Source organism: Leuresthes tenuis, unplaced genomic scaffold, assembly GCF_036924035.1.
Source record: "Leuresthes tenuis unplaced genomic scaffold, fLeuTen1.0.hap1 SCAF_1, whole genome shotgun sequence".
NCBI lineage: Eukaryota > Metazoa > Chordata > Actinopteri > Atheriniformes > Atherinopsidae > Leuresthes > Leuresthes tenuis.
The window spans coordinates 661,769-687,476 of NW_027325355.1; the positions used below are offsets into that span (position 1 = coordinate 661,769).

The 25,708-nt window shown below is 46.6% G+C and overlaps 58 pseudogenes; all 58 read right to left on the bottom strand.

Annotated features, from left to right (window-relative positions):
- Positions 1–55: 55 nt before the first annotated feature.
- LOC140295392 (5S ribosomal RNA) lies at positions 56–174 on the bottom strand (annotated as a pseudogene).
- A 269-nt stretch (positions 175–443) lies between these two features.
- On the bottom strand, positions 444–562 carry LOC140283374 (5S ribosomal RNA; annotated as a pseudogene).
- Positions 563–831: 269 nt separating this feature from the next.
- Positions 832–950, bottom strand: LOC140311478 (5S ribosomal RNA; annotated as a pseudogene).
- Positions 951–1,222: 272 nt separating this feature from the next.
- On the bottom strand, positions 1,223–1,341 carry LOC140301173 (5S ribosomal RNA; annotated as a pseudogene).
- Positions 1,342–1,610: 269 nt separating this feature from the next.
- On the bottom strand, positions 1,611–1,729 carry LOC140291073 (5S ribosomal RNA; annotated as a pseudogene).
- A 269-nt stretch (positions 1,730–1,998) lies between these two features.
- Positions 1,999–2,117, bottom strand: LOC140312435 (5S ribosomal RNA; annotated as a pseudogene).
- Positions 2,118–2,386: 269 nt separating this feature from the next.
- On the bottom strand, positions 2,387–2,505 carry LOC140289433 (5S ribosomal RNA; annotated as a pseudogene).
- Positions 2,506–2,777: 272 nt separating this feature from the next.
- LOC140268657 (5S ribosomal RNA) lies at positions 2,778–2,896 on the bottom strand (annotated as a pseudogene).
- A 385-nt stretch (positions 2,897–3,281) lies between these two features.
- Positions 3,282–3,400, bottom strand: LOC140296013 (5S ribosomal RNA; annotated as a pseudogene).
- A 656-nt stretch (positions 3,401–4,056) lies between these two features.
- Positions 4,057–4,175, bottom strand: LOC140294558 (5S ribosomal RNA; annotated as a pseudogene).
- A 269-nt stretch (positions 4,176–4,444) lies between these two features.
- LOC140290689 (5S ribosomal RNA) lies at positions 4,445–4,563 on the bottom strand (annotated as a pseudogene).
- Positions 4,564–4,833: 270 nt separating this feature from the next.
- LOC140310234 (5S ribosomal RNA) lies at positions 4,834–4,952 on the bottom strand (annotated as a pseudogene).
- A 269-nt stretch (positions 4,953–5,221) lies between these two features.
- Positions 5,222–5,340, bottom strand: LOC140288717 (5S ribosomal RNA; annotated as a pseudogene).
- Positions 5,341–5,997: 657 nt separating this feature from the next.
- LOC140293156 (5S ribosomal RNA) lies at positions 5,998–6,116 on the bottom strand (annotated as a pseudogene).
- Positions 6,117–6,385: 269 nt separating this feature from the next.
- Positions 6,386–6,504, bottom strand: LOC140313850 (5S ribosomal RNA; annotated as a pseudogene).
- Positions 6,505–6,776: 272 nt separating this feature from the next.
- On the bottom strand, positions 6,777–6,895 carry LOC140269521 (5S ribosomal RNA; annotated as a pseudogene).
- Positions 6,896–7,164: 269 nt separating this feature from the next.
- On the bottom strand, positions 7,165–7,288 carry LOC140293688 (5S ribosomal RNA; annotated as a pseudogene).
- A 269-nt stretch (positions 7,289–7,557) lies between these two features.
- On the bottom strand, positions 7,558–7,675 carry LOC140290104 (5S ribosomal RNA; annotated as a pseudogene).
- Positions 7,676–7,944: 269 nt separating this feature from the next.
- Positions 7,945–8,062, bottom strand: LOC140290105 (5S ribosomal RNA; annotated as a pseudogene).
- A 269-nt stretch (positions 8,063–8,331) lies between these two features.
- LOC140289788 (5S ribosomal RNA) lies at positions 8,332–8,455 on the bottom strand (annotated as a pseudogene).
- Positions 8,456–8,724: 269 nt separating this feature from the next.
- Positions 8,725–8,842, bottom strand: LOC140290106 (5S ribosomal RNA; annotated as a pseudogene).
- Positions 8,843–9,111: 269 nt separating this feature from the next.
- LOC140293272 (5S ribosomal RNA) lies at positions 9,112–9,230 on the bottom strand (annotated as a pseudogene).
- Positions 9,231–9,499: 269 nt separating this feature from the next.
- Positions 9,500–9,618, bottom strand: LOC140275266 (5S ribosomal RNA; annotated as a pseudogene).
- A 269-nt stretch (positions 9,619–9,887) lies between these two features.
- On the bottom strand, positions 9,888–10,006 carry LOC140293659 (5S ribosomal RNA; annotated as a pseudogene).
- A 269-nt stretch (positions 10,007–10,275) lies between these two features.
- On the bottom strand, positions 10,276–10,394 carry LOC140270202 (5S ribosomal RNA; annotated as a pseudogene).
- A 269-nt stretch (positions 10,395–10,663) lies between these two features.
- On the bottom strand, positions 10,664–10,782 carry LOC140300262 (5S ribosomal RNA; annotated as a pseudogene).
- Positions 10,783–11,051: 269 nt separating this feature from the next.
- LOC140289390 (5S ribosomal RNA) lies at positions 11,052–11,170 on the bottom strand (annotated as a pseudogene).
- Positions 11,171–11,439: 269 nt separating this feature from the next.
- Positions 11,440–11,558, bottom strand: LOC140295199 (5S ribosomal RNA; annotated as a pseudogene).
- A 269-nt stretch (positions 11,559–11,827) lies between these two features.
- On the bottom strand, positions 11,828–11,946 carry LOC140300964 (5S ribosomal RNA; annotated as a pseudogene).
- Positions 11,947–12,602: 656 nt separating this feature from the next.
- Positions 12,603–12,721, bottom strand: LOC140299833 (5S ribosomal RNA; annotated as a pseudogene).
- A 269-nt stretch (positions 12,722–12,990) lies between these two features.
- Positions 12,991–13,109, bottom strand: LOC140275273 (5S ribosomal RNA; annotated as a pseudogene).
- A 272-nt stretch (positions 13,110–13,381) lies between these two features.
- On the bottom strand, positions 13,382–13,500 carry LOC140306623 (5S ribosomal RNA; annotated as a pseudogene).
- Positions 13,501–13,769: 269 nt separating this feature from the next.
- On the bottom strand, positions 13,770–13,888 carry LOC140270209 (5S ribosomal RNA; annotated as a pseudogene).
- A 269-nt stretch (positions 13,889–14,157) lies between these two features.
- On the bottom strand, positions 14,158–14,275 carry LOC140296755 (5S ribosomal RNA; annotated as a pseudogene).
- A 269-nt stretch (positions 14,276–14,544) lies between these two features.
- LOC140292086 (5S ribosomal RNA) lies at positions 14,545–14,663 on the bottom strand (annotated as a pseudogene).
- A 656-nt stretch (positions 14,664–15,319) lies between these two features.
- Positions 15,320–15,438, bottom strand: LOC140299834 (5S ribosomal RNA; annotated as a pseudogene).
- Positions 15,439–15,707: 269 nt separating this feature from the next.
- LOC140275279 (5S ribosomal RNA) lies at positions 15,708–15,826 on the bottom strand (annotated as a pseudogene).
- A 272-nt stretch (positions 15,827–16,098) lies between these two features.
- LOC140306639 (5S ribosomal RNA) lies at positions 16,099–16,217 on the bottom strand (annotated as a pseudogene).
- Positions 16,218–16,486: 269 nt separating this feature from the next.
- Positions 16,487–16,605, bottom strand: LOC140270214 (5S ribosomal RNA; annotated as a pseudogene).
- A 269-nt stretch (positions 16,606–16,874) lies between these two features.
- LOC140296756 (5S ribosomal RNA) lies at positions 16,875–16,992 on the bottom strand (annotated as a pseudogene).
- A 269-nt stretch (positions 16,993–17,261) lies between these two features.
- On the bottom strand, positions 17,262–17,380 carry LOC140284612 (5S ribosomal RNA; annotated as a pseudogene).
- Positions 17,381–18,036: 656 nt separating this feature from the next.
- LOC140299457 (5S ribosomal RNA) lies at positions 18,037–18,155 on the bottom strand (annotated as a pseudogene).
- A 269-nt stretch (positions 18,156–18,424) lies between these two features.
- LOC140302069 (5S ribosomal RNA) lies at positions 18,425–18,543 on the bottom strand (annotated as a pseudogene).
- A 269-nt stretch (positions 18,544–18,812) lies between these two features.
- LOC140271457 (5S ribosomal RNA) lies at positions 18,813–18,931 on the bottom strand (annotated as a pseudogene).
- A 269-nt stretch (positions 18,932–19,200) lies between these two features.
- Positions 19,201–19,319, bottom strand: LOC140275291 (5S ribosomal RNA; annotated as a pseudogene).
- Positions 19,320–19,591: 272 nt separating this feature from the next.
- On the bottom strand, positions 19,592–19,710 carry LOC140306645 (5S ribosomal RNA; annotated as a pseudogene).
- A 269-nt stretch (positions 19,711–19,979) lies between these two features.
- LOC140270221 (5S ribosomal RNA) lies at positions 19,980–20,098 on the bottom strand (annotated as a pseudogene).
- A 269-nt stretch (positions 20,099–20,367) lies between these two features.
- On the bottom strand, positions 20,368–20,485 carry LOC140296757 (5S ribosomal RNA; annotated as a pseudogene).
- Positions 20,486–20,754: 269 nt separating this feature from the next.
- Positions 20,755–20,873, bottom strand: LOC140289434 (5S ribosomal RNA; annotated as a pseudogene).
- A 656-nt stretch (positions 20,874–21,529) lies between these two features.
- LOC140299458 (5S ribosomal RNA) lies at positions 21,530–21,648 on the bottom strand (annotated as a pseudogene).
- Positions 21,649–21,917: 269 nt separating this feature from the next.
- LOC140300342 (5S ribosomal RNA) lies at positions 21,918–22,036 on the bottom strand (annotated as a pseudogene).
- Positions 22,037–22,692: 656 nt separating this feature from the next.
- Positions 22,693–22,811, bottom strand: LOC140289875 (5S ribosomal RNA; annotated as a pseudogene).
- A 269-nt stretch (positions 22,812–23,080) lies between these two features.
- Positions 23,081–23,199, bottom strand: LOC140288449 (5S ribosomal RNA; annotated as a pseudogene).
- A 269-nt stretch (positions 23,200–23,468) lies between these two features.
- LOC140305867 (5S ribosomal RNA) lies at positions 23,469–23,587 on the bottom strand (annotated as a pseudogene).
- Positions 23,588–23,856: 269 nt separating this feature from the next.
- On the bottom strand, positions 23,857–23,975 carry LOC140299914 (5S ribosomal RNA; annotated as a pseudogene).
- A 269-nt stretch (positions 23,976–24,244) lies between these two features.
- On the bottom strand, positions 24,245–24,363 carry LOC140296470 (5S ribosomal RNA; annotated as a pseudogene).
- A 269-nt stretch (positions 24,364–24,632) lies between these two features.
- LOC140300348 (5S ribosomal RNA) lies at positions 24,633–24,751 on the bottom strand (annotated as a pseudogene).
- A 656-nt stretch (positions 24,752–25,407) lies between these two features.
- LOC140279844 (5S ribosomal RNA) lies at positions 25,408–25,526 on the bottom strand (annotated as a pseudogene).
- Between the last annotated feature and the right edge of the window lie 182 nt (positions 25,527–25,708).

The following is a 25,708-nucleotide window of genomic DNA, read 5'->3' on the forward strand; positions in this document are numbered from 1 at the left end:
CAGGGTGATCAGACGTTGCAACAAAAGACATGCAGGTTGTAGAGAGAAGAGAAAAAGCTTACAGCAAATGGTATTTTCAAGCGGTCTCCCACCCAAGTACTAACCAGAACCAACCCTGCTTGGCTTCCGAGATCAGACGAGGTCAGGCATATTGAGGGTGGTGTGGCCGTAAGCAACAATGTCTGTGACAAATGTGCATTATATAAGTACAGGAATCATACGGTTCCTCTATGTAACCAGATAATTGCTGAGAAAGGCTGATGTGTAGTGGGCACATCATCTTCCCTGACGTGATTATTCTCTTCAGCTGAAACTGAGACTCTCAGATCACTTCGTGTCTTCCAACAAAGCAGCAGCAGCTGAAGATGACCAACTTCCTCATGTGTCACAGGGTGATCAGACGTTGCAACAAAAGACATGCAGGTTGTAGAGAGAAGAGAAAACGCTGACAGCACCTGGTATTCCCAAGCAGTCTCCCATTGAAGTACTAACCAGGCCCAACCCTCCTTAGCTTCCGAGATCAGACGAGGTCGGGCATATTCAGGGTGGTGTGGCCGTAAGGAACAATTTCTGTGACAAATGTGCATTATATAAGTACTGGAATCATACACTTCCTCTATGTAACCAGATAATTTCCGAGAAAGGCTCACTTGTTATGGGCACATCTTCTTCCCTGATGTGATCATTCTCTGCAGCTGAAACTGAGACTCTCAGATCACTTCGTGTCTGCCAACAAAGCAGCAGCAGCTGAAGATGACCAACTTCCTCATGTGTCACAGGGTGATCAGACGTTGCAACAAAAGACATGCAGGTGGTAGAGAGAAGAGAAAAAGCTTACAGCACCTGGTATTCCCAAGAGGTCTTCCATCCAAGTACTAACCAGGCCCAACCCTCCTTGGCTTCCAAGATCAGACGAGGTCGGGCATATTCAGGGTGGTGCGGCCGTAAGCAACAATAGCTGTGACAAATGTGCATTATATAGGTACTGGAATCATACACTTCTTCTATGTAACCAGATAATTGCAGAGAAAGGCTGACTTGTAGTGGGAACATCTTCTTCCCTGATGTGATTATTCTCTGCAGCTGAAACTGAGACTCTCAGATCACTTCGTGTCTAACAACAAAGAAGCAGCAGCTGCTGAAGATGACCAACTTCCTCATGTGTCACAGGATGATCAGACGTTGCAACAAAAGACATGCAGGTGGTAGAGAGAAGAGAAGAAGCTTACAGCACCTGGTATTCCCAAGTAGTCTCCCATCCAAGTACTAAGCAGGCTCAACCCTGCTTGGCTTCCGAGATCAGACGAGGTCGGGCATGTTCAGGGTGGTGTGGCCGTAAGCAACAATGTCTCTGACAAATGTGCATTATATAGGTACTGGAATCATACGGTTCCTCTATGCAACCAGATAATTGCCGAGAAAGGCTGATAAGTAGTGGGCACATCTTCTTCCCTGACGTGATTATTCTCTCGAGCTGAAACTGAGACTCTCAGATCACTTTGTGTCTGCCAACAAAGCAGCAGAAGCTGAAGATGACCAACTTCCTCATGTGTCACAGGGTGATCAGACATTGCAACAAAAGACATGCAGGTGGTAGAGAGAAGAGAAAAAGCTTACAACACCTGGTATTCCGAAGAGGTCTTCCATCCAAGTACAAACCAGGCCCAACCCTGCTTGGCTTCCGAGATCAGACGAGGTCGGGCATGTTCCGGGTTGTGTGGCCGTAAGCAACAATGTCTCTGACAAATGTGCATTATATAGGTACTGGAATCATACGGTTCCTCTATGCACCCAGATAATTGCAGAGAAAGGCTGATGTGTAGCGGGCATATCATCTTCTCTGATGTGATCATTCTCTGCAACTGAAACTGAGACTCTCAGATCACTTCGTGTCAGCCAACAAAGCAGCAGCAGCTGAAGATGACCAACTTCCTCATGTGTCACAGGGTGATCAGACGTTGCAACAAAAGACATGCAGGTGGTAGAGAGAAGAGAAAAAGCTTACAGCACCTGGTATTCCGAAGAGGTCTTCCATCCAAGTACAAACCAGGCCCAACCCTGCTTGGCTTCCGAGATCAGACGAGGTCGGGCATGTTCAGGGTTGTGTGGCCGTAAGCAACAATGTCTCTGACAAATGTGCATTATATAGGTACTGGAATCATACGGTTCCTCTATGCACCCAGATAATTGCAGAGAAAGGCTGATGTGTAGCGGGCATATCATCTTCTCTGATGTGATCATTCTCTGCAACTGAAACTGAGACTCTCAGATCACTTCGTGTCAGCCAACAAAGCAGCAGCAGCTGAAGATGACCAACTTCCTCATGTGTCACAGGGTGATCAGACGTTGCAACAAAAGACATGCAGGTGGTAGAGAGAAGAGAAAAAGCTTACAGCACCTGGTATTCCCAAGAGGTCTTCCATCCAAGTACTAACCACGCCCAACCCTCCTTGGCTTCCAAGATCAGACGAGGTCGGGCATATTCAGGGTGGTGCGGCCGTAAGCAACAATAGCTGTGACAAATGTGCATTATATAGGTACTGGAATCATACACTTCTTCTATGTAACCAGATAATTGCAGAGAAAGGCTGACTTGTAGTGGGCACATCTTCTTCCCTGATGTGATTATTCTCTGCAGCTGAAACTGAGACTCTCAGATCACTTCGTGTCTGCCAACAAAGAAGCAGCAGCTGCTGAAGATGACCAACTTCCTCATGTGTCACAGGATGATCAGACGTTGCAAGAAAAGACATGCAGGTGGTAGAGAGAAGAGAAGAAGCTTACAGCACCTGGTATTCCCAAGCAGTCTCCCATCCAAGTACTAAGCAGGCTCAACCCTGCTTGGCTTTCGAGATCAGACGAGGTCGGGCATGTTCAGGGTGGTGTGGCCGTAAGCTTACAGCACCTGGTATTCCCAAGAGGTCTTCCATCCAAGTACTAACCACGCCCAACCCTCCTTGGCTTCCAAGATCAGACGAGGTCGGGCATATTCAGGGTGGTGCGGCCGTAAGCAACAATGTCTCTGACAAATGTGCATTATATAGGTACTGGAATCATACGGTTCCTCTATGCAACCAGATAATTGCCGAGAAAGGCTGATGTGTAGCGGGCATATCATCTTCTCTGATGTGATCATTCTCTTCAGCTGAAACTGAGACTCTCAGATCACTTCGTGTCTGCCAACAAAGCAGCAGAAGCTGAAGATGACCAACTTCCTCATGTGTCACAGGGTGATCAGACGTTGCAACAAAAGACATGCAGGTGGTAGAGAGAAGATAAAAAGCTTAAGGCACCTGGTATTCCCAAGCGGTCTACTATTCAAGCACTAACCAGGCGCAACCCTGCTTGGCTTCCGAGATCAGACGAGGTCGGGCTTATTCAGGGTGGTGTGGCCGTAAGCAACTATATCGGTGACAAATGTGCATTATATAGGTACTGGAATCATACACTTCCTCTGTGTAACCAGATAATTGCCGAAAAAGGCTGACTTGTAGTGGGTTCATCTTCCTCCTTGATGTGATTATTCTCTTCAGCTGAAACTGAGACTCTCAGATCACCTTGTGTCTATCAACAAAGCAGCAGCAGCTGAAGATGACCAACTTCTTCACGTGTCACAGGGTGATCAGACGTTGCAACAAAAGACATGCAGGTGGTAGAGAGAAGAGAAAAAGCTTACAGCACCTGGTATTCCCAAGCTGTCTCCCATCCAAGTACTAACCAGGTACAACCTTCTTGGTGTCCGAGATCAGACGAGGTCTGGCTTATTCAGGGTGGTGTGGCCGTAAGCAACAATGTCTCTGACAAATGTGCATTATATAGGTACTGGAATCATACGGTTCCTCTATGCAACCAGATAATTGCCGAGAAAGGCTGATGTGTAGCGGGCAAATCAGCTTCTCTGATGTGATCATTCTCTGCAACTGAAACTGAGACTCTCAGATCACTTTGTGTCAGCCAACAAAGCAGGAGCAGCTGAAGATGACCAACTTCCTCATGTGTCACAGGGTGATCAGATGTTGCAACAAAAGACATGCAGGTTGTAGAGAGAAGAGAAAACACTTACAGCACCTGGTATTCCCAAGCAGTCTCCCATCCAAGTACTAAGCAGGCTCAACGCTGCTTGGCTTCCGAGATCAGACGAGGGCGGGTATGTTCAGGGTGGTGTGGCCGTAAGCAACAATGTGTCTGACAAAAGTGCATTATATTAGTACAGGAATCATACGGTTCCTCTATGTAACCAGATAATTGCTGAGAAAGGCTGATGTGTAGTGGGCACATCTTCTTCCCTGACGTGATTATTCTCTTCAGCTGAAACTGAGACTCTCAGATCACTTCGTGTCTTCCAACAAAGCAGCAGCAGCTGAAGATGACCAACTTCCTCATGTGTCACAGGGTGATCAGACGTTGCAACAAAAGACATGCAGGTTGTAGAGAGAAGAGAAAACGCTTACAGCACCTGGTATTCCCAAGCAGTCTCTCATCAAAGTACTAACCAGGCCCAACCCTCCTTGGCTTCTGAGATCAGACGAGGTCAGACATATTCAGGGTGGTTTGGCCGTAAGCAACAATCTCTGTGACAAATGTGCATTATATAGGCAATGGAATCATATGGTTCCTCTATGTAACAAGATAATTGCCAAAAAAAGGCTGATATATAGTGGGCACATCTTGTTCCCTGACGTGATAATTTTCTCCAGCTGAAAATGAGACTCTAAGATCACTTCGTGTCTGCCAACAAAGCAGCAGCAGCTGAAGATGACCAACTTCCTCATGTGTCACAGGGTGATCAGACGTTGCAACAAAAGACATGCAGGTGGTTGAGAGAAGAGAAAAAGCTTACAGCACCTGGTATTCCCAAGCGGTCTCCCATCCAAGTACTAACCAGGCTCAACCGTGCTTGGCTTCCAAGATCAGACGAGGTTGGGCATATTCAGGGTGGTGTGGCCGTAAGTAACAATGTCTGTGACAAATGTGCATTATATAGGTACTGGAATCATACGGTTCCTCTATGTAACCATATAATTGCCAAGAAAGGCTGATATGTAGTGGGCACATCTTGTTCCCTGACGTGATCATTTTCTCCAGCTGAAAATGAGACTCTAAGATCACTTCGTGTCTGCCAACAAAGCAGCAGAAAATGAAGATGACCAACTTCCTCATGTGTCACAGGGTGATCAGACGTTGCAACAAAAGACATGCAGGTGGTTGAGAGAAGAGAAAAAGCTTACATCACCTGATAATCCCAAGCGGTCTCCCATCCAAGTACTAACCAGGCCCAACCCTGCTTGGCTTCCGAGATCAGACGAGGTCAGGCATGTTCCGGGTGGTGTGGCCGTAAGCAGCAATATCTCTGACAAATGTGCATTATATAGGTACTGGAATCATACGGTTCCTCTATGCAACCAGATAATTGCCGAGAAAAGCTGATGTGTAGCGGGTAAATCATCTTCTCTGATGTGATCATTCTCTGCAACTGAAACTGAGACTCTCAGATCACTTTGTGTCTGCCAACAAAGCAGCAGCAGCTGAAGATGACCAACTTCCTCATGTGTCACAGGGCGATCAGACGTTGCAACAAAAGACATGCAGGTGGTAGAGAGAAGAGAAAAAGCTTACAGCACCTGGTATTCCCAAGCGGTGTCCCATCAAAGTACTAACCAGAACCAGCCCTCCTTGGCTTCCGAGATCAGACAAGGTCAGACATATTCAGGGTGGTTTGTCCGTAAGTAACAATCTCTGTGACAAATGTGCACTATATAGGCAATGGAATCATACACTTCCTCTATGTAACAAGATAATTGCCGAAAAAGGCTGATATATAGTGGGCACATCTTCTTCCCTGACGTGATAATTCTCTCCAGCTGAAAATGAGACTCTAAGATCACTTTGTGTCTGCCAACAAAGCAGCAGCAGCTGAAGATGACCAACTTCCTCATGTGTCACAGGGTGATCAGACGTTGCAACAAAAGACATGCAGGTGGTAGAGAGAAGAGAAAAAGCTTACAGCACCTGGTATTCCCAAGCAGTCTCCCATCCAAGTACTAACGAGGCCCAAACCTGCTTGACTTCCAAGATCAGACAAGGTCGGGCTTATTCAGGGTGGTGTGGCCGTAAGCAACAATATCTGTGACAAATGTGCATTATATAGGTACTGGAATCATACACTTCCTCTATGTAACCAGATAATTGCCGAGAAAGGCTGACTTGTGGTGGGCACATCTTCTTCTCTGATGTGATCATTCTCTGCAACTGAAACTGAGACTCTCAGATCACTTCATGTCTGCCAACAAAGCAGCAGCAGCTGAAGATGACCAACTTCCTCATGTGTCACAGGGTGGTCAGACGTTGCAACAAAAGACATGCAGGTGGTTGAGAGAAGAGAAAAAGCTTACAGCACCTGGTATTCCCAAGTTGTCTCCAATTCAAGTACTAACAAGGCCCAACCCTGCTTGGCTTCCAAGATCAGACGAGCTCGGGCATGTTCAGGGTGGTGTGGCCGTAAGCGACAATGTCTTTGACAAATGTGCATTATATAGGTAATGGAATCATACGGTTCCTCTATGTAACCAGATAATTGCCGAGAAAGGCTGACTTGTAGTGGGCAAATCTTCTTCCCTCATGTGATCATTCTCTGCAGCTGAAACTGAGACTCTCAGATCACTTCGTGTCTGCCAACAAAGCAGCAGCAGCTGCTGAAGATGACCAACTTCCTCATGTGTCACAGGGTGATCAGACGTTGCAACAAAAGACATGCAGGTGGTCGAAAGAAGAGAAAAAGCTTAAAGCACCTGGTATTCCCAAGAGGTCTTCCATCCAAGTACTAACCAGGCCCAACCGTGCTTGGCTTCCGAGATCAGACGAGGTCGGGCATGTTCAACGTGGTGTGGCCGTAAGCAACAATGTCACTGACAAATGTGCATCATATAGGTACTGGAATCATACGGTTCCTCTATGCAACTAGATAATTGCAGAGAAAGGCTGATGTGTAGCTGGCATATCATCTTCTCTGATGTGATCATTCTCTGCAGCTGAAACTGAGACTCTCAGATCACTTCGTGTCTGCCAACAAAGCAGCAGCAGCTGAAGATGACCAACTTCCTCATGTGTCACAGGGTGATCAGATGTTGCAACAAAAGACATGCAGGTGGTAGAGAGAAGAGAAAAAGCTTACAGCACCTGGTATTCCCAAGCAGTCTCCCACCCAAGTACTAACCAGGCACAATCCTGCTTGGCTTCCGAGATCAGGCGAGGTCGGGCATATTATATTCAGGGTGGTGTGGCCGTAAGCGACAATCTCTGTGACAAATGTGCATTATATAGGTACTGGAATCATACGGTTCCTCTATGTAACCAGATAATTGCAGAGAAAGGCTTATGTGTAGTGGGCACATCTTCTTCCCTGACGTGATTATTCTCTGCAGCTGAAACTGAGACTCTCAGATCACTTCGTGTCTCCCAACAAAGCAGCAGAAGCTGAAGATGACCAACTTCCTCATGTGTCACAGGGTGATCAGACGTTGCAACAAAAGACATTCAGGTGGTCCAGAGAAGAGATAAAGCTTACAGCACCTGGTATTCCCAAGCAGTCTCCCACCCAAGTACTAACCAGGCCAACCGTGCTTGGCTTCCGAGATCAGACGAGGTCGGGCATGTTCAGGGTGGTGTGGCCGTAAGTAATAATCTCTGTGACAAATGTGCATTATATAGGTACTAGAATCATACGGTTCCTCTATGTAACCAGATAATTGCCAAGAAAGGCTGATGTGTAGTGGGCACATATTCTTCCCTGATGTGATTATTCTCTGCAGCTGAAACTGAGACTCTCAGATCACTTTGTGTCTGCCAACAAAGCAGCAGCAGCTGAAGATGACCAACTTCCTCATGTGTCACAGGGTGATCAGACGTTGCAACAAAAGACATTCAGGTGGTCCAGAGAAGAGATAAAGCTTACAGCACCTGGTATTCCCAAGCAGTCTCCCACCCAAGTACTAACCAGGCCAACCGTGCTTGGCTTCCGAGATCAGACGAGGTCGGGCATGTTCAGGGTGGTGTGGCCGTAAGTAATAATCTCTGTGACAAATGTGCATTATATAGGTACTGGAATCATACGGTTCCTCTATGTAACCAGATAATTGCCAAGAAAGGCTGATGTGTAGTGGGCACATATTCTTCCCTGATGTGATTATTCTCTGCAGCTGAAACTGAGACTCTCAGATCACTTTGTGTCTGCCAACAAAGCAGCAGCAGCTGAAGATGACCAACTTCCTCATGTGTCACAGGGTGATCAGACGTTGCAACAAAAGACATGCAGGTGGTAGAGAGAAGAGAAAAAGCTTACAGCACCTGGTATTCCCAAGCAGTCTCCCACCCAAGTACTAACCAGGCACAATCCTGCTTGGCTTCCGAGATCAGACGAGGTCGGGCATATTATATTCAGGGTGGTGTGGCCGTAAGCGACAATCTCTGTGACAAATGTGCATTATATAGGTACTGGAATCATACGGTTCCTCTATGTAACCAGATAATTGCAGAGAAAGGCTTATGTGTAGTGGGCACATCTTCTTCCCTGACGTGATTATTCTCTGCAGCTGAAACTGAGACTCTCAGATCACTTCGGGTCTCCCAACAAAGCAGCAGAAGCTGAAGATGACCAACTTCTTCATGTGTCACAGGGTGATCAGACGTTGCAACAAAAGACATTCAGGTGGTCCAGAGAAGAGATAAAGCTTACAGCACCTGGTATTCCCAAGCAGTCTCCCACCCAAGTACTAACCAGGCCAACCGTGCTTGGCTTCCGAGATCAGACGAGGTCGGGCATGTTCAGGGTGGTGTGGCCGTAAGTAATTATCTCTGTGACAAATGTGCATTATATAGGTACTGGAATCATACGGTTCCTCTATGTAACCAGATAATTGCCAAGAAAGGCTGATGTGTAGTGGGCACATATTCTTCCCTGATGTGATTATTCTCTGCAGCTGAAACTGAGACTCTCAGATCACTTTGTGTCTGCCAACAAAGCAGCAGCAGCTGAAGATGACCAACTTCCTCATGTGTCACAGGGTGATCAGACGTTGCAACAAAAGACATGCAGGTTGTAGAGAGATGAGAAAAAGCTTACAGCAAATGGTATTTTCAAGCGGTCTCCCACCCAAGTACTAACCAGGCCCAACCCTGCTTGGCTTCCGAGATCAGACGAGGTCAGGCATATTGAGGGTGGTGTGGCCGTAAGCAACAATGTCTGTGACAAATGTGCATTATATAAGTACAGGAATCATACGGTTCCTCTATGTAACCAGATAATTGCTGAGAAAGGCTGATGTGTAGTGGGCACATCTTCTTCCCTGATGTGATTATTCTCTTCAGCTGAAACTGAGACTCTCAGATCACTTCGTGTCTTCCAACAAAGCAGCAGCAGCTGAAGATGACCAACTTCCTCATGTGTCACAGGGTGATCAGACGTTGCAACAAAAGACATGCAGGTTGTAGAGAGAAGAGAAAACGCTTACAGCACCTGGTATTCCCAAGCAGTCTCCCATTAAAGTACTAACCAGGCCCAACCCTCCTTGGCTTCCGAGATCAGACGAGGTCGGGCATATTCAGGGTGGTGTGGCCGTAAGGAACAATTTCTGTGACAAATGTGCATTATATAAGTACTGGAATCATACACTTCCTCTATGTAACCAGATAATTTCCGAGAAAGGCTCACTTGTTATGGGCACATCTTCTTCCCTGATGTGATCATTCTCTGCAGCTGAAACGGAGACTCTCAGATCACTTCGTGTCTGCTAACAAAGCAGCAGCAGCTGAAGATGACCAACTTCCTCATGTGTCATAGGGTGATCAGACGTTGCAACAAAAGACATGCAGGTGGTAGAGAGAAGATAAAAAGCTTAAAGCACCTGGTATTCCCAAGAGGTCTTCCATCCAAGTACTAACCACGCCCAACCCTCCTTGGCTTCCGAGATCAGACGAGGTCGGCCATGTTCAGGGTGGTGTGGCCGTAAGCAACAATGTCTCTGACAAATGTGCATTATATAGGTACTGGAATCATACGGTTCCTCTATGCAACCAGTTAATTTCCGAGAAAGGCTGATGTGTACTGGGCACATCTTCTTCCCTGACGTGATTATTCTCTGCAGCTGAAACTGAGACTCTCAGATCACTTTGTGTCTGCCAACAAAGCAGCAGCAGCTGAAGATGACCAACTTCCTCATGTTTCACAGGGTGATCAGACGTTGCAACAAAAGACATGCAGGTGGTAGAGAGAAGAGAAAAAGCTTACAGCACCTGGTATTCCCAGACAGTCTACCATCCAAGTACTAACCAGGCCCAAACCTGCTTGGCTTCTGAGATCAGACGAGGTCGGGCATATTCAGGGTGGTGTGGCCGTAAGCAACCATAACTGTGACAAATGTGCATTATATAGGTACTGGAATCATACAGTTCCTCTATGTAACCAGATAATTGCCGTGAAAAGCTGATAAGTAGTGGGCACATCTTCTTCCCTGACGTGATTATTCTCTCGAGCTGAAACTGAGACTCTCAGATCACTTTGTGTCTGCCAACAAAGCAGCAGAAGCTGAAGATGACCAACTTCCTCATGTGTCACAGGGTGATCAGACATTGCAACAAAAGACATGCAGGTGGTAGAGAGAAGAGAAAAAGCTTACAGCTCCTGGTATTCCCAAGCGGTCTCCCATTTAAGTACTAACCAGGCCCAACCCTCCTTGGCTACCGAGATCAGACGAGGTCGGGCGTGTTCAGGGTGGTGTGGCCGTAAGCAACAATGTCTGTGACAAATGTGCATTATATAGGCACTGGAATCATACGGTTCCTCTATGCAACCAGATAATTGCCGAGAAAGGCACACTTGTAGTGGGCAAATCTTCTTCCCTCATGTGATCATTCTCTGCAGCTGAAACTGAGACTCTCAGATCACTTCGTGTCTGCCAACAAAGCAGCAGCAGCTGAAAATGACCACCTTTCTCATGTGTCACAGGGTGATCAGACGTTGCAACAAAAGACATGCAGGTGGTCGAGAGAAGAGAAAAAGCTTAGAGCACCTGGTATTCCCAAGAGGTCTTCCATCCAAGTACTAACCACGCCCAACCCTCCTTGGCTTCCGAGATCAGACGAGGTCGGGCATGTTCAGGGTGGTGTGGCCGTAAGCAACAATGTCTCTGACAAATGTGCATTATATAGGTACTGGAATCATACGGTTCCTCTATGCAACCAGATCATTTCCGAGAAAGGCTGATGTGTAGTGGGCACATCTTCTTCCCTGACGTGATTATTCTCTGCAGCTGAAACTGAGACTCTCAGATCACTTCGTGTCTGCCAACAAAGCAGCAGTAGCTGAAGATGACCAACTTCCTCATGTGTATCAGGGTGATCAGACGTTGCAACAAAAGACATGCAGGTGGTAGAGAGAAGAGAAAAAGCTTACAGCACCTGGTATTCCCAGAGAGTCTACCATCCAAGTACTAACCAGGCCAAAACCTGCTTGGCTTCCGAGATCAGACGTGGTCAGGCATTTTCAGGGTGGTGTGGCCGTAATTAACCATAACTGTGACAAATGTGCATTATAAAGGTACTGGAATCATACAGTTCCTCTATGTAACCAGATAATTGCCGAGAAAAGCTGATAAGTAGTGGGCACATCTTCTTCCCTGACGTGATTATTCTCTCGAGCTGAAACTGAGACTCTCAGATCACTTTGTGTCTGCCAACAAAGCAGCAGAAGCTGAAGATGACCAACTTCCTCATGTGTCACAGGGTGATCAGACGTTGCAACAAAAGACATGCAGGTGGTAGAGAGAAGAGAAAAAGCTTAAGGCACCTGGTATTCCCAAGCGGTCTACCATTCAAGTACTAACCAGGCCCAACCCTGCTTGGCTTCCGAGATCAGACGAGGTCGGGCTTATTCAGGGTGGTGTGGCCGTAAGCAACAATATCGGTGACAAATGTGCATTATATAGGTACTGGAATCATACACTTCCTCTGTGTAACCAGATAATTGCCGAAAAAGGCTGACTTGTAGTGGGTTCATCTTTCTCCTTGATGTGATTATTCTCTTCAGCTGAAACTGAGACTCTCAGATCACCTCGTGTCTATCAACAAAGCAGCAGCAGCTGAAGATGACCAACTTCTTCACGTGTCACAGGGTGATCAGACGTTGCAACAAAAGACATGCAGGTGGTAGAGAGAAGAGAAAAAGCTTACAGCACCTGGTATTCCCAAGCTGTCTCCCATCCAAGTACTAACCAGGTACAACCTTCTTGGTGTCCGAGATCAGACGAGGTCGGGCTTATTCAGGGTGGTGTGGCCGTAAGCAACAATGTCTCTGACAAATGTGCATTATATAGGTACTGGAATCATACGGTTCCTCTATGCAACCAGATAATTGCCGAGAAAGGCTGATGTGTAGCGGGCAAATCATCTTCTCTGATGTGATCATTCTCTGCAACTGAAACTGAGACTCTCAGATCACTTTGTGTCAGCCAACAAAGCAGCAGCAGCTGAAGATGACCAACTTCCTCATGTGTCACAGGGTGATCAGACGTTGCAACAAAAGACATGCAGGTTGTAGAGAGAAGAGAAAAAGCTTACAGCACCTGGTATTCCCAAGCAGTCTCCCATCCAAGTACTAAGCAGGCTCAACCCTGCTTGGCTTCCGAGATCAGACGAGGTCGGGTATGTTCAGGGTGGTGTGGCCGTAAGCAACAATGTGTCTGACAAAAGTGCATTATATAAGTACAGGAATCATACGGTTCCTCTATGTAACCAGATAATTGCTGAGAAAGGCTGATGTGTAGTGGGCACATCTTCTTCCCTGACGTGATTATTCTCTTCAGCTGAAACTGAGACTCTCAGATCACTTCGTGTCTTCCAACAAAGCAGCAGCAGCTGAAGATGACCAACTTCCTCATGTGTCACAGGGTGATCAGACGTTGCAACAAAAGACATGCAGGTTGTAGAGAGAAGAGAAAACGCTTACAGCACCTGGTATTCCCAAGCAGTCTCCCATTAAAGTACTAACCAGGCCCAACCCTCCTTGGCTTCCGAGATCAGACGAGGTCGGGCATATTCAGGGTGGTGTGGCCGTAAGGAACAATTTCTGTGACAAATGTGCATTATATAAGTACTGGAATCATACACTTCCTCTATGTAACCAGATAATTTCCGAGAAAGGCTCACTTGTTATGGGCACTTCTTCTTCCCTGATGTGATCATTCTCTGCAGCTGAAACTGAGACTCTCAGATCACTTCGTGTCTGCCAACAAAGCAGCAGCAGCTGCTGAAGATGACCAACTTCCTCATGTGTCACAGGGTGATCAGACGTTGCAACAAAAGACATGCAGGTGGTAGAGAGAAGAGAAAAAGCTTAAAGCACCTGGTATTCCCAAGAGGTCTTCCATCCAAGTACTAACCAGGCCCAACCCTCCTTGGCTTCCGAGATCAGACGAGGTCGGGCATGTTCAGGGTGGTGTGGCCGTAAGCAACAATGTCTCTGACAAATGTGCATTATATAGGTACTGGAATCATACGGTTCCTCTATGCAACCAGTTAATTTCCGAGAAAGGCTGATGTGTACTGGGCACATCTTCTTCCCTGACGTGATTATTCTCTGCAGCTGAAACTGAGACTCTCAGATCACTTTGTGTCTGCCAACAAAGCAGCAGCAGCTGAAGATGACCAACTTCCTCATGTGTCACAGGGTGATCAGACGTTGCAACAAAAGACATGCAGGTGGTAGAGAGAAGAGAAAAAGCTTACAGCACCTGGTATTCCCAGACAGTCTACCATCCAAGTACTAACCAGGCCCAAACCTGCTTGGCTTCTGAGATCAGACGAGGTCGGGCATATTCAGGGTGGTGTGGCCGTAAGCAACCATAACTGTGACAAATGTGCATTATATAGGTACTGGAATCATACAGTTCCTCTATGTAACCAGATAATTGCAGAGAAAAGCTGATAAGTAGTGGGCACATCTTCTTCCCTGACGTGATTATTCTCTCGAGCTGAAAGTGAGACTCTCAGATCACTTTGTGTCTGCCAACAAAGCAGCAGAAGCTGAAGATGACCAACTTCCTCATGTGTCACAGGGTGATCAGACATTGCAACAAAAGACATGCAGGTGGTAGAGAGAAGAGAAAAAGCTTAAAGCACCTGGTATTCCCAAGAGGTCTTCCATCCAAGTACAAACCATTCCAACCCTGCTTGGTTTCCGAGATCAGACGAGGTCGGGCATGTTCAGGGTTGTGTGGCCGTAAGCAACAATGTCTCTGACAAATGTGCATTATATAGGTACTGGAATCATACGGTTCCTCTATGCACCCAGATAATTGCAGAGAAAGGCTGATGTGTAGCGGGCATATCATCTTCTCTGATGTGATCATTCTCTGCAACTGAAACTGAGACTCTCAGATCACTTCGTGTCAGCCAACAAAGCAGCAGCAGCTGAAGATGACCAACTTCCTCATGTGTCACAGGGTGATCAGACGTTGCAACAAAAGACATGCAGGTGGTAGAGAGAAGAGAAAAAGCTTACAGCACCTGGTATTCCCAAGAGGTCTTCCATCCAAGTACTAACCACGCCCAACCCTCCTTGGCTTCCAAGATCAGACGAGGTCGGGCATATTCAGGGTAGTGCGGCCGTAAGCAACAATAGCTGTGACAAATGTGCATTATATACATACTGGAATCATACACTTCTTCTATGTAACCAGATAATTGCAGAGAAAGGCTGACTTGTAGTGGGCACATCTTCTTCCCTGATGTGATTATTCTCTTCAGCTGAAACTGAGACTCTCAGATAACTTCGTGTCTGCCAACAAAGCAGCAGAAGCTGAAGATGACCAACTTCCTCATGTGTCACAGGGTGATCAGATGTTGCAACAAAAGACATGCAGGTGGTAGAGAGAAGAGAAAAAGCTTACAGCACCTGGTATTCTCAAGCTGTCTCCCATCCAAGTACTAACCAGGTAAAACCTTCTTGGTGTCCGAGATCAGACGAGGTCGGGCTTATTCAGGGTGGTGTGGCCGTAAGCAACAATGTCTCTGACAAATGTGCATTATATAGGTACTGGAATCATACGGTTCCTCTATGCAACCAGATAATTGCCGAGAAAGGCTGATGTGTAGCGGGCAAATCATCTTCTCTGATGTGATCATTCTCTGCAACTGAAACTGAGACTCTCAGATCACTTTGTGTCAGCCAACAAAGCAGCAGCAGCTGAAGATGACCAACTTCCTCATGTGTCACAGGGTGATCAGATGTTGCAACAAAAGACATGCAGGTTGTAGAGAGAAGAGAAAAAGCTTACAGCACCTGGTATTCCCAAGCAGTCTCCCATCCAAGTACTAAGCAGGCTCAACCCTGCTTGGCTTCCGAGATCAGACGAGGTCGGGTATGTTCAGGGTGGTGTGGCCGTAAGCAACAATGTGTCTGACAAAAGTGCATTATATAAGTACAGGAATCATACGGTTCCTCTATGTAACCAGATAATTGCTGAGAAAGGCTGATGTGTAGTGGGCACATCTTCTTCCCTGACGTGATTATTCTCTTCAGCTGAAACTGAGACTCTCAGATCACTTCGTGTCTTCCAACAAAGCAGCAGCAGCTGAAGATGACCAACTTCCTCATGTGTCACAGGGTGATCAGACGTTGCAACAAAAGACATGCAGGTTGTAGAGAGAAGAGAAAACGCTTACAGCACCTGGTATTCCCAAGCAGTCTCCCATTAAAGTACTAACCAGGCCCAACCCTCCTTGGCTTCCGAGATCAGACGAGGTCGGGCATATTCAGGGTGGTGTGGCCGTAAGGAACAATTTCTGTGACAAATGTGCATTATATAAGTACTGGAATCATACACTTCCTCTATGTAACCAGATAATTTCCGAGAAAGGCTCACTTGTTATGGGCACTTCTTCTTCCCTGATGTGATCATTCTCTGCAGCTGAAACTGAGACTCTCAGATCACTTCGTGTCTGCCAACAAAGCAGCAGCAGCTGCTGAAGATGACCAACTTCCTCATGTGTCACAGGGTGATCAGACGTTGCAACAAAAGACATGCAGGTGGTAGAGAGAAGAGAAAAAGCTTAAAGCACCTGGTATTCCCAAGAGGTCTTCCATCCAAGTACTAACCAGGCCCAACCCTCCTTGGCTTCCGAGATCAGACGAGGTCGGGCATGTTCAGGGTGGTGTGGCCGTAAGCAACAATGTCTCTGACAAATGTGCATTATATAGGTACTGGAATCATACGGTTCCTCTATGCAACCAGTTAATTTCCGAGAAAGGCTGATGTGTACTGGGCACATCTTCTTCCCTGACGTGATTATTCTCTGCAGCTGAAACTGAGACTCTCAGATCACTTTGTGTCTGCCAACAAAGCAGCAGCAGCTGAAGATGACCAACTTCCTCATGTGTCACAGGGTGATCAGACGTTGCAACAAAAGACATGCAGGTGGTAGAGAGAAGAGAAAAAGCTTACAGCACCTGGTATTCCCAGACAGTCTACCATCCAAGTACTAACCAGGCCCAAACCTGCTTGGCTTCTGAGATCAGACGAGGTCGGGCATATTCAGGGTGGTGTGGCCGTAAGCAACCATAACTGTGACAAATGTGCATTATATAGGTACTGGAATCATACAGTTCCTCTATGTAACCAGATAATTGCAGAGAAAAGCTGATAAGTAGTGGGCACATCTTCTTCCCTGACGTGATTATTCTCTCGAGCTGAAAGTGAGACTCTCAGATCACTTTGTGTCTGCCAACAAAGCAGCAGAAGCTGAAGATGACCAACTTCCTCATGTGTCACAGGGTGATCAGACATTGCAACAAAAGACATGCAGGTGGTAGAGAGAAGAGAAAAAGCTTAAAGCACCTGGTATTCCCAAGAGGTCTTCCATCCAAGTACAAACCATTCCAACCCTGCTTGGTTTCCGAGATCAGACGAGGTCGGGCATGTTCAGGGTTGTGTGGCCGTAAGCAACAATGTCTCTGACAAATGTGCATTATATAGGTACTGGAATCATACGGTTCCTCTATGCACCCAGATAATTGCAGAGAAAGGCTGATGTGTAGCGGGCATATCATCTTCTCTGATGTGATCATTCTCTGCAACTGAAACTGAGACTCTCAGATCACTTCGTGTCAGCCAACAAAGCAGCAGCAGCTGAAGATGACCAACTTCCTCATGTGTCACAGGGTGATCAGACGTTGCAACAAAAGACATGCAGGTGGTAGAGAGAAGAGAAAAAGCTTACAGCACCTGGTATTCCCAAGAGGTCTTCCATCCAAGTACTAACCACGCCCAACCCTCCTTGGCTTCCAAGATCAGACGAGGTCGGGTATGTTCAGGGTGGTGCGGCCGTAAGCAACAATAGCTGTGACAAATGTGCATTATATACGTACTGGAATCATACACTTCTTCTATGTAACCAGATAATTGCAGAGAAAGGCTGACTTGTAGTGGGCACATCTTCTTCCCTGATGTGATTATTCTCTTCAGCTGAAACTGAGACTCTCAGATAACTTCGTGTCTGCCAACAAAGCAGCAGAAGCTGAAGATGACCAACTTCCTCATGTGTCACAGGGTGATCAGATGTTGCAACAAAAGACATGCAGGTGGTAGAGAGAAGAGAAAAAGCTTACAGCACCTGGTATTCTCAAGCTGTCTCCCATCCAAGTACTAACCAGGTAAAACCTTCTTGGTGTCCGAGATCAGACGAGGTCGGGCTTATTCAGGGTGGTGTGGCCGTAAGCAACAATGTCTCTGACAAATGTGCATTATATAGGTACTGGAATCATACGGTTCCTCTATGCAACCAGATAATTGCCGAGAAAGGCTGATGTGTAGCGGGCAAATCATCTTCTCTGATGTGATCATTCTCTGCAACTGAAACTGAGACTCTCAGATCACTTTGTGTCAGCCAACAAAGCAGCAGCAGCTGAAGATGACCAACTTCCTCATGTGTCACAGGGTGATCAGATGTTGCAACAAAAGACATGCAGGTTGTAGAGAGAAGAGAAAACGCTTACAGCACATGGTATTCCCAAGAGGTCTTCCATCCAAGTACTAACCACGCCCAACCCTCCTTGGCTTCCGAGATCAGACGAGGTCGGGTATGTTCAGGGTGGTGTGGCCGTAAGCAACAATGTCTCTGACAAATGTGCATTATATAGGTACTGGAATCATACGGTTCCTCTATGCAACCAGATCATTTCCGAGAAAGGCTGATGTGTAGTGGGCACATCTTCTTCCCTGACGTGATTATTCTCTGCAGCTGAAACTGAGACTCTCAGATCACTTTGTGTCTGCCAACACAGCAGCAGCAGCTGAAGATGACCAACTTCCTCATGTGTCACAGGGTGATCAGACGTTGCAACAAAAGACATGCAGGTGGTAGAGAGAAGAGAAAAAGCTTACAGCACCTGGTATTCCCAGACAGTCTACCATCCAAGTACTAACCAGGCCCAAACCTGCTTGGCTTCCGAGATCAGACGTGGTCGGGCATATTCAGGGTGGTGTGGCCGTAAGCAACCATAACTGTGACAAATGTGCATTATATAGGTACTGGAATCATACAGTTCCTCTATGTAACCAGATAATTGCCGAGAAAAGCTGATAAGTAGTGGGCACATCTTCTTCCCTGACGTGATTATTCTCTCGAGCTGAAACTGAGACTCTCAGATCACTTTGTGTCTGCCAACAAAGCAGCAGAAGCTGAAGATGACCAACTTCCTCATGTGTCACAGGGTGATCAGACGTTGCAACAAAAGACATGCAGGTGGTACAGAGAAGAGAAAAAGCTTACAGCACCTCGTATTCCCAAGAGGTCTTCCATCCAAGTACAAACCAGGCCCAACTGTGCTTGGCTTCCGAGATCAGACGAGGTCGGGTATGTTCAGGGTGGTGTGGCCGTAAGCAACAATGTGTCTGACAAAAGTGCATTATATAAGTACAGGAATCATACGGTTCCTCTATGTAACCAGATAATTGCTGAGAAAGGCTGATGTGTAGTGGGCACATCTTCTTCCCTGACGTGATTATTCTCTTCAGCTGAAACTGAGACTCTCAGATCACTTCGTGTCTTCCAACAAAGCAGCAGCAGCTGAAGATGACCAACTTCCTCATGTGTCACAGGGTGATCAGACGTTGCAACAAAAGACATGCAGGTTGTAGAGAGAAGAGAAAACGCTTACAGCACCTGGTATTCCCAAGCAGTCTCCCATTAAAGTACTAACCAGGCCCAACCCTCCTTGGCTTCCGAGATCAGACGAGGTCGGGCATATTCAGGGTGGTGTGGCCGTAAGGAACAATTTCTGTGACAAATGTGCATTATATAAGTACTGGAATCATACACTTCCTCTATGTAACCAGATAATTTCCGAGAAAGGCTCACTTGTTATGGGCACTTCTTCTTCCCTGATGTGATCATTCTCTGCAGCTGAAACTGAGACTCTCAGATCACTTCGTGTCTGCCAACAAAGCAGCAGCAGCTGCTGAAGATGACCAACTTCCTCATGTGTCACAGGGTGATCAGACGTTGCAACAAAAGACATGCAGGTGGTAGAGAGAAGAGAAAAAGCTTAAAGCACCTGGTATTCCCAAGAGGTCTTCCATCCAAGTACTAACCAGGCCCAACCCTCCTTGGCTTCCGAGATCAGACGAGGTCGGGCATGTTCAGGGTGGTGTGGCCGTAAGCAACAATGTCTCTGACAAATGTGCATTATATAGGTACTGGAATCATACGGTTCCTCTATGCAACCAGTTAATTTCCGAGAAAGGCTGATGTGTACTGGGCACATCTTCTTCCCTGACGTGATTATTCTCTGCAGCTGAAACTGAGACTCTCAGATCACTTTGTGTCTGCCAACAAAGCAGCAGCAGCTGAAGATGACCAACTTCCTCATGTGTCACAGGGTGATCAGACGTTGCAACAAAAGACATGCAGGTGGTAGAGAGAAGAGAAAAAGCTTACAGCACCTGGTATTCCCAGACAGTCTACCATCCAAGTACTAACCAGGCCCAAACCTGCTTGGCTTCTGAGATCAGACGAGGTCGGGCATATTCAGGGTGGTGTGGCCGTAAGCAACCATAACTGTGACAAATGTGCATTATATAGGTACTGGAATCATACAGTTCCTCTATGTAACCAGATAATTGCAGAGAAAAGCTGATAAGTAGTGGGCACATCTTCTTCCCTGACGTGATTATTCTCTCGAGCTGAAAGTGAGACTCTCAGATCACTTTGTGTCTGCCAACAAAGCAGCAGAAGCTGAAGATGACCAACTTCCTCATGTGTCACAGGGTGATCAGACATTGCAACAAAAGACATGCAGGTGGTAGAGAGAAGAGAAAAAGCTTAAAGCACCTGGTATTCCCAAGAGGTCTTCCATCCAAGTACAAACCATTCCAACCCTGCTTGGTTTCCGAGATCAGACGAGGTCGGGCATGTTCAGGGTTGTGTGGCCGTAAGCAACAATGTCTCTGACAAATGTGCATTATATAGGTACTGGAATCATACGGTTCCTCTATGCACCCAGATAATTGCAGAGAAAGGCTGATGTGTAGCGGGCATATCATCTTCTCTGATGTGATCATTCTCTGCAACTGAAACTGAGACTCTCAGATCACTTCGTGTCAGCCAACAAAGCAGCAGCAGCTGAAGATGACCAACTTCCTCATGTGTCACAGGGTGATCAGACGTTGCAACAAAAGACATGCAGGTGGTAGAGAGAAGAGAAAAAGCTTACAGCACCTGGTATTCCCAAGAGGTCTTCCATCCAAGTACTAACCACGCCCAACCCTCCTTGGCTTCCAAGATCAGACGAGGTCGGGCATATTCAGGGTGGTGCGGCCGTAAGCAACAATAGCTGTGACAAATGTGCATTATATACGTACTGGAATCATACACTTCTTCTATGTAACCAGATAATTGCAGAGAAAGGCTGACTTGTAGTGGGCACATCTTCTTCCCTGATGTGATTATTCTCTTCAGCTGAAACTGAGACTCTCAGATCACTTCGTGTCTGCCAACAAAGCAGCAGAAGCTGAAGATGACCAACTTCCTCATGTGTCACAGGGTGATCAGATGTTGCAACAAAAGACATGCAGGTGGTAGAGAGAAGAGAAAAAGCTTACAGCACCTGGTATTCCCAAGCTGTCTCCCATCCAAGTACTAACCAGGTAAAACCTTCTTGGTGTCCGAGATCAGACGAGGTCGGGCTTATTCAGGGTGGTGTGGCCGTAAGCAACAATGTCTCTGACAAATGTGCATTATATAGGTACTGGAATCATACGGTTCCTCTATGCAACCAGATAATTGCCGAGAAAGGCTGATGTGTAGCGGGCAAATCATCTTCTCTGATGTGATCATTCTCTGCAACTGAATTTGAGACTCTCAGATCACTTTGTGTCAGCCAACAAAGCAGCAGCAGCTGAAGATGACCAACTTCCTCATGTGTCACAGGGTGATCAGATGTTGCAACAAAAGACATGCAGGTTGTAGAGAGAAGAGAAAACGCTTACAGCACATGGTATTCCCAAGAGGTCTTCCATCCAAGTACTAACCACGCCCAACCCTCCTTGGCTTCCGAGATCAGACGAGGTCGGGTATGTTCAGGGTGGTGTGGCCGTAAGCAACAATGTCTCTGACAAATGTGCATTATATAGGTACTGGAATCATACGGTTCCTCTATGCAACCAGATCATTTCCGAGAAAGGCTGATGTGTAGTGGGCACATCTTCTTCCCTGACGTGATTATTCTCTGCAGCTGAAACTGAGACTCTCAGATCACTTTGTGTCTGCCAACACAGCAGCAGCAGCTGAAGATGACCAACTTCCTCATGTGTCACAGGGTGATCAGACGTTGCAACAAAAGACATGCAGGTGGTAGAGAGAAGAGAAAAAGCTTACAGCACCTGGTATTCCGAAGTGGTCTCCCATCCAAGTACTAACCAGGCCCAACCCTGCTTTTCTTCCAAGATCAGACGAGGTCAGGTATATTCAGGGTGGTGAGGCCGTAAGCAACAATATCGGTGACAAATGTGCATTATATAGGTACTGGAATCATACACTTCCTCTGTGTAACCAGATAATTGCCGAAAAAGGCTGACTTGTAGTTGGTTCATCTTCCTCCTTGATGTGATTATTCTCTTCAGCTGAAACTGAGACTCTCAGATCACCTCGTGTCTATCAACAAAGCAGCAGCAGCTGAAGATGACCAACTTCTTCACGTGTCACAGGGTGATCAGACGTTGCAACAAAAGACATGCAGGTGGTAGAGAGAAGAGAAAAAGCTTACAGCACCTGGTATTCCCAAGCTGTCTCCCATCCAAGTACTAACCAGGTACAACCTTCTTGGTGTCCGAGATCAGACGAGGTCGGGCTTATTCAGGGTGGTGTGGCCGTAAGCAACAATGTCTCTGACAAATGTGCATTATATAGGTACTGGAATCATACGGTTCCTCTATGCAACCAGATAATGGCCGAGAAAGGCTGATGTGTAGCGGGCAAATCATCTTCTCTGATGTGATCATTCTCTGCAACTGAAACTGAGACTCTCAGATCACTTTGTGTCAGCCAACAAAGCAGCAGCAGCTGAAGATGACCAACTTCCTCATGTGTCACAGGGTGATCAGACGTTGCAACAAAAGACATGCAGGTTGTAGAGAGAAGAGAAAATGCTTACAGCACCTGGTATTCCCAAGCAGTCTCCCATCCAAGTACTAAGCAGGTTCAACCCTGCTTGGCTTCCAAGATCAGACGAGGTCAGGTATGTTCAGGGTGGTGTGGCCGTAAGCAACAATGGGTCTGACAAAAGTGCATTATATAACTACAGGAATCATACGGTTCCTCTATGTAACCAGATAATTGCTGAGAAAGGCTGATGTGTAGTCGGCACATCTTCTTCCCTGACGTGATTATTCTCTTCAGTTGAAACTGAGACTCTCAGATCACTTCGTGTCTTCCAACAAAGCAGCAGCAGCTGAAGATGGCCAACTTCCTCATGTGTCACAGGGTGATCAGACGTTGCAACAAAAGACATGCAGGTTGTAGAGAGAAGAGAAAACGCTTACAGCACCTGGTATTCCCAAGCAGTCTCCCATTAAAGTACTAACCAGGCCCAACCCTCCTTGGCTTCCGAGATCAGACGAGGTCGGGCTTATTCAGGGTGGTGTGGCCGTAAGGAACAATTTCTGTGACAAATGTGCATTATATAGGTACTGGAATCATACAATTCCTCTATGTAACCAGATAATTGCAGAGAAAGGCTGACTTGTTATGGGCACATCTTCTTCCCTGATGTGATTATTCTCTGCAGCTGAAACTGAGACTCTCAGATCACTTCGTGTCTGCCAACAAAGCAGCAGCAGCTGAAGATGACCAACTTCCTCATGTGTCACAGGGTGATCAGACGTTGCAACAAAAGACATGCAGGTGGTCGAGAGAAGACAAAAAGCTTACAGCTCCTGGTATTCCCAAGCGGTCTCCCATTTAAGTACTAACCAGGCCCAACCCTCCTTGGCTACCGAGATCAGACGAGGTCGGGCATGTTCAGGGTGGTGTGGCCGTAAGCAACAATGTCTGTGACAAATGTGCATTATATAGGTACTGGATTCATACGGTTCCTCTATGTAACCAGATAATTGCCGAGAAAGGCTGACTTGTAGTGGGCAAATCTTCTTCCCTCATGTGATCATTCTCTGCAGCTGAAACTGAGACTCTCAGATCACTTCGTGTCTGCCAACAAAGCAGCAGCAGCTGAAGATGACCACCTTCCCCATGTGTCACAGGGTGATCAGACGTTGCAACAAAAGACATGCAGGTGGTCGAGAGAAGAGAAAAAGCTTACAGCACCTGGTGTTCCCAAGCAGTCTACCATCCAAGTACTAACCACGCCCAACCCTGCTTGGCTTCCGAGATCAGACGAGGTCGGGTATGTTCAGGGTGGTGTGGCCGTAAGCAACAATGTCTCTGACAAATGTGCATTATATAGGTACTGGAATCATACAGTTCCTCTATGTAACCAGATAATTGCCGAGAAAAGCTGATAAGTAGTGGGCACATCTTCTTCCCTGACGTGATTATTCTCTCGAGCTGAAACTGAGACTCTCAGATCACTTTGTGTCTGCCAACAAAGCAGCAGAAGCTGAAGATGACCAACTTCCTCATGTGTCACAGGGTGATCAGACGTTGCAACAAAAGACATGCAGGTGGTACAGAGAAGAGAAAAAGCTTACAGCACCTCGTATTCCCAAGAGGTCTTCCATCCAAGTACAAACCAGGCCCAACTGTGCTTGGCTTCCGAGATCAGACTAGGTCGGGCATGTTCAGGGTTGTGTGGCCGTAAGCAACAATGTCTCTGACAAATGTGCATTATATAGGTACTGGAATCATACGGTTCCTCTATGCAACCAGATAATTGCCGAGAAAGGCTGATGTGTAGCGGGCATATCATCTTCTCTGATGTGATCATTCTCTGCAACTGAAACTGAGGCTCTCAGATCACTTCGTGTCAGCCAACAAAACAGCAGCAGCTGAAGATGACCAACTTCCTCATGTGTCACAGGGTGATCAGACGTTGCAACAAAAGACATGCAGGTGGTAGAGAGAAGAGAAAAAGCTTACAGCACCTGGTATTCCGAAGTGGTCTCCCATCCAAGTACTAACCAGGCCCAACCCTGCTTTTCTTCCAAGATCAGACGAGGTCAGGTATATTCAGGGTGGTGCGGCCGTAAGCAACAATATCGGTGACAAATGTGCATTATATAGGTACTGGAATCATACACTTCCTCTGTGTAACCAGATAATTGCCGAAAAAGGCTGACTTGTAGTTGGTTCATCTTCCTCCTTGATGTGATTATTCTCTTCAGCTGAAACTGAGACTCTCAGATCACCTCGTGTCTATCAACAAAGCAGCAGCAGCTGAAGATGACCAACTTCTTCACGTGTCACAGGGTGATCAGACGTTGCAACAAAAGACATGCAGGTGGTAGAGAGAAGAGAAAAAGCTTACAGCACCTGGTATTCCCAAGCTGTCTCCCATCCAAGTACTAACCAGGTACAACCTTCTTGGTGTCCGAGATCAGACGAGGTCGGGCTTATTCAGGGTGGTGTGGCCGTAAGCAACAATGTCTCTGACAAATGTGCATTATATAGGTACTGGAATCATACGGTTCCTCTATGCAACTAGATAATTGCAGAGAAAGGCTGATGTGTAGCGGGCAAATCATCTTCTCTGATGTGATCATTCTCTGCAACTGAAACTGAGACTCTCAGATCACTTTGTGTCAGCCAACAAAGCAGCAGCAGCTGAAGATGACCAACTTCCTCATGTGTCACAGGGTGATCAGACGTTGCAACAAAAGACATGCAGGTTGTAGAGAGAAGAGAAAATGCTTACAGCACCTGGTATTCCCAAGCAGTCTCCCATCCAAGTACTAAGCAGGTTCAACCCTGCTTGGCTTCCAAGATCAGACGAGGTCGGGTATGTTCAGGGTGGTGTGGCCGTAAGCAACAATGGGTCTGACAAAAGTGCATTATATAAGTACAGGAATCATACGGTTCCTCTATGTAACCAGATAATTGCTGAGAAAGGCTGATGTGTAGTCGGCACATCTTCTTCCCTGACGTGATTATTCTCTTCAGTTGAAACTGAGACTCTCAGATCACTTCGTGTCTTCCAACAAAGCAGCAG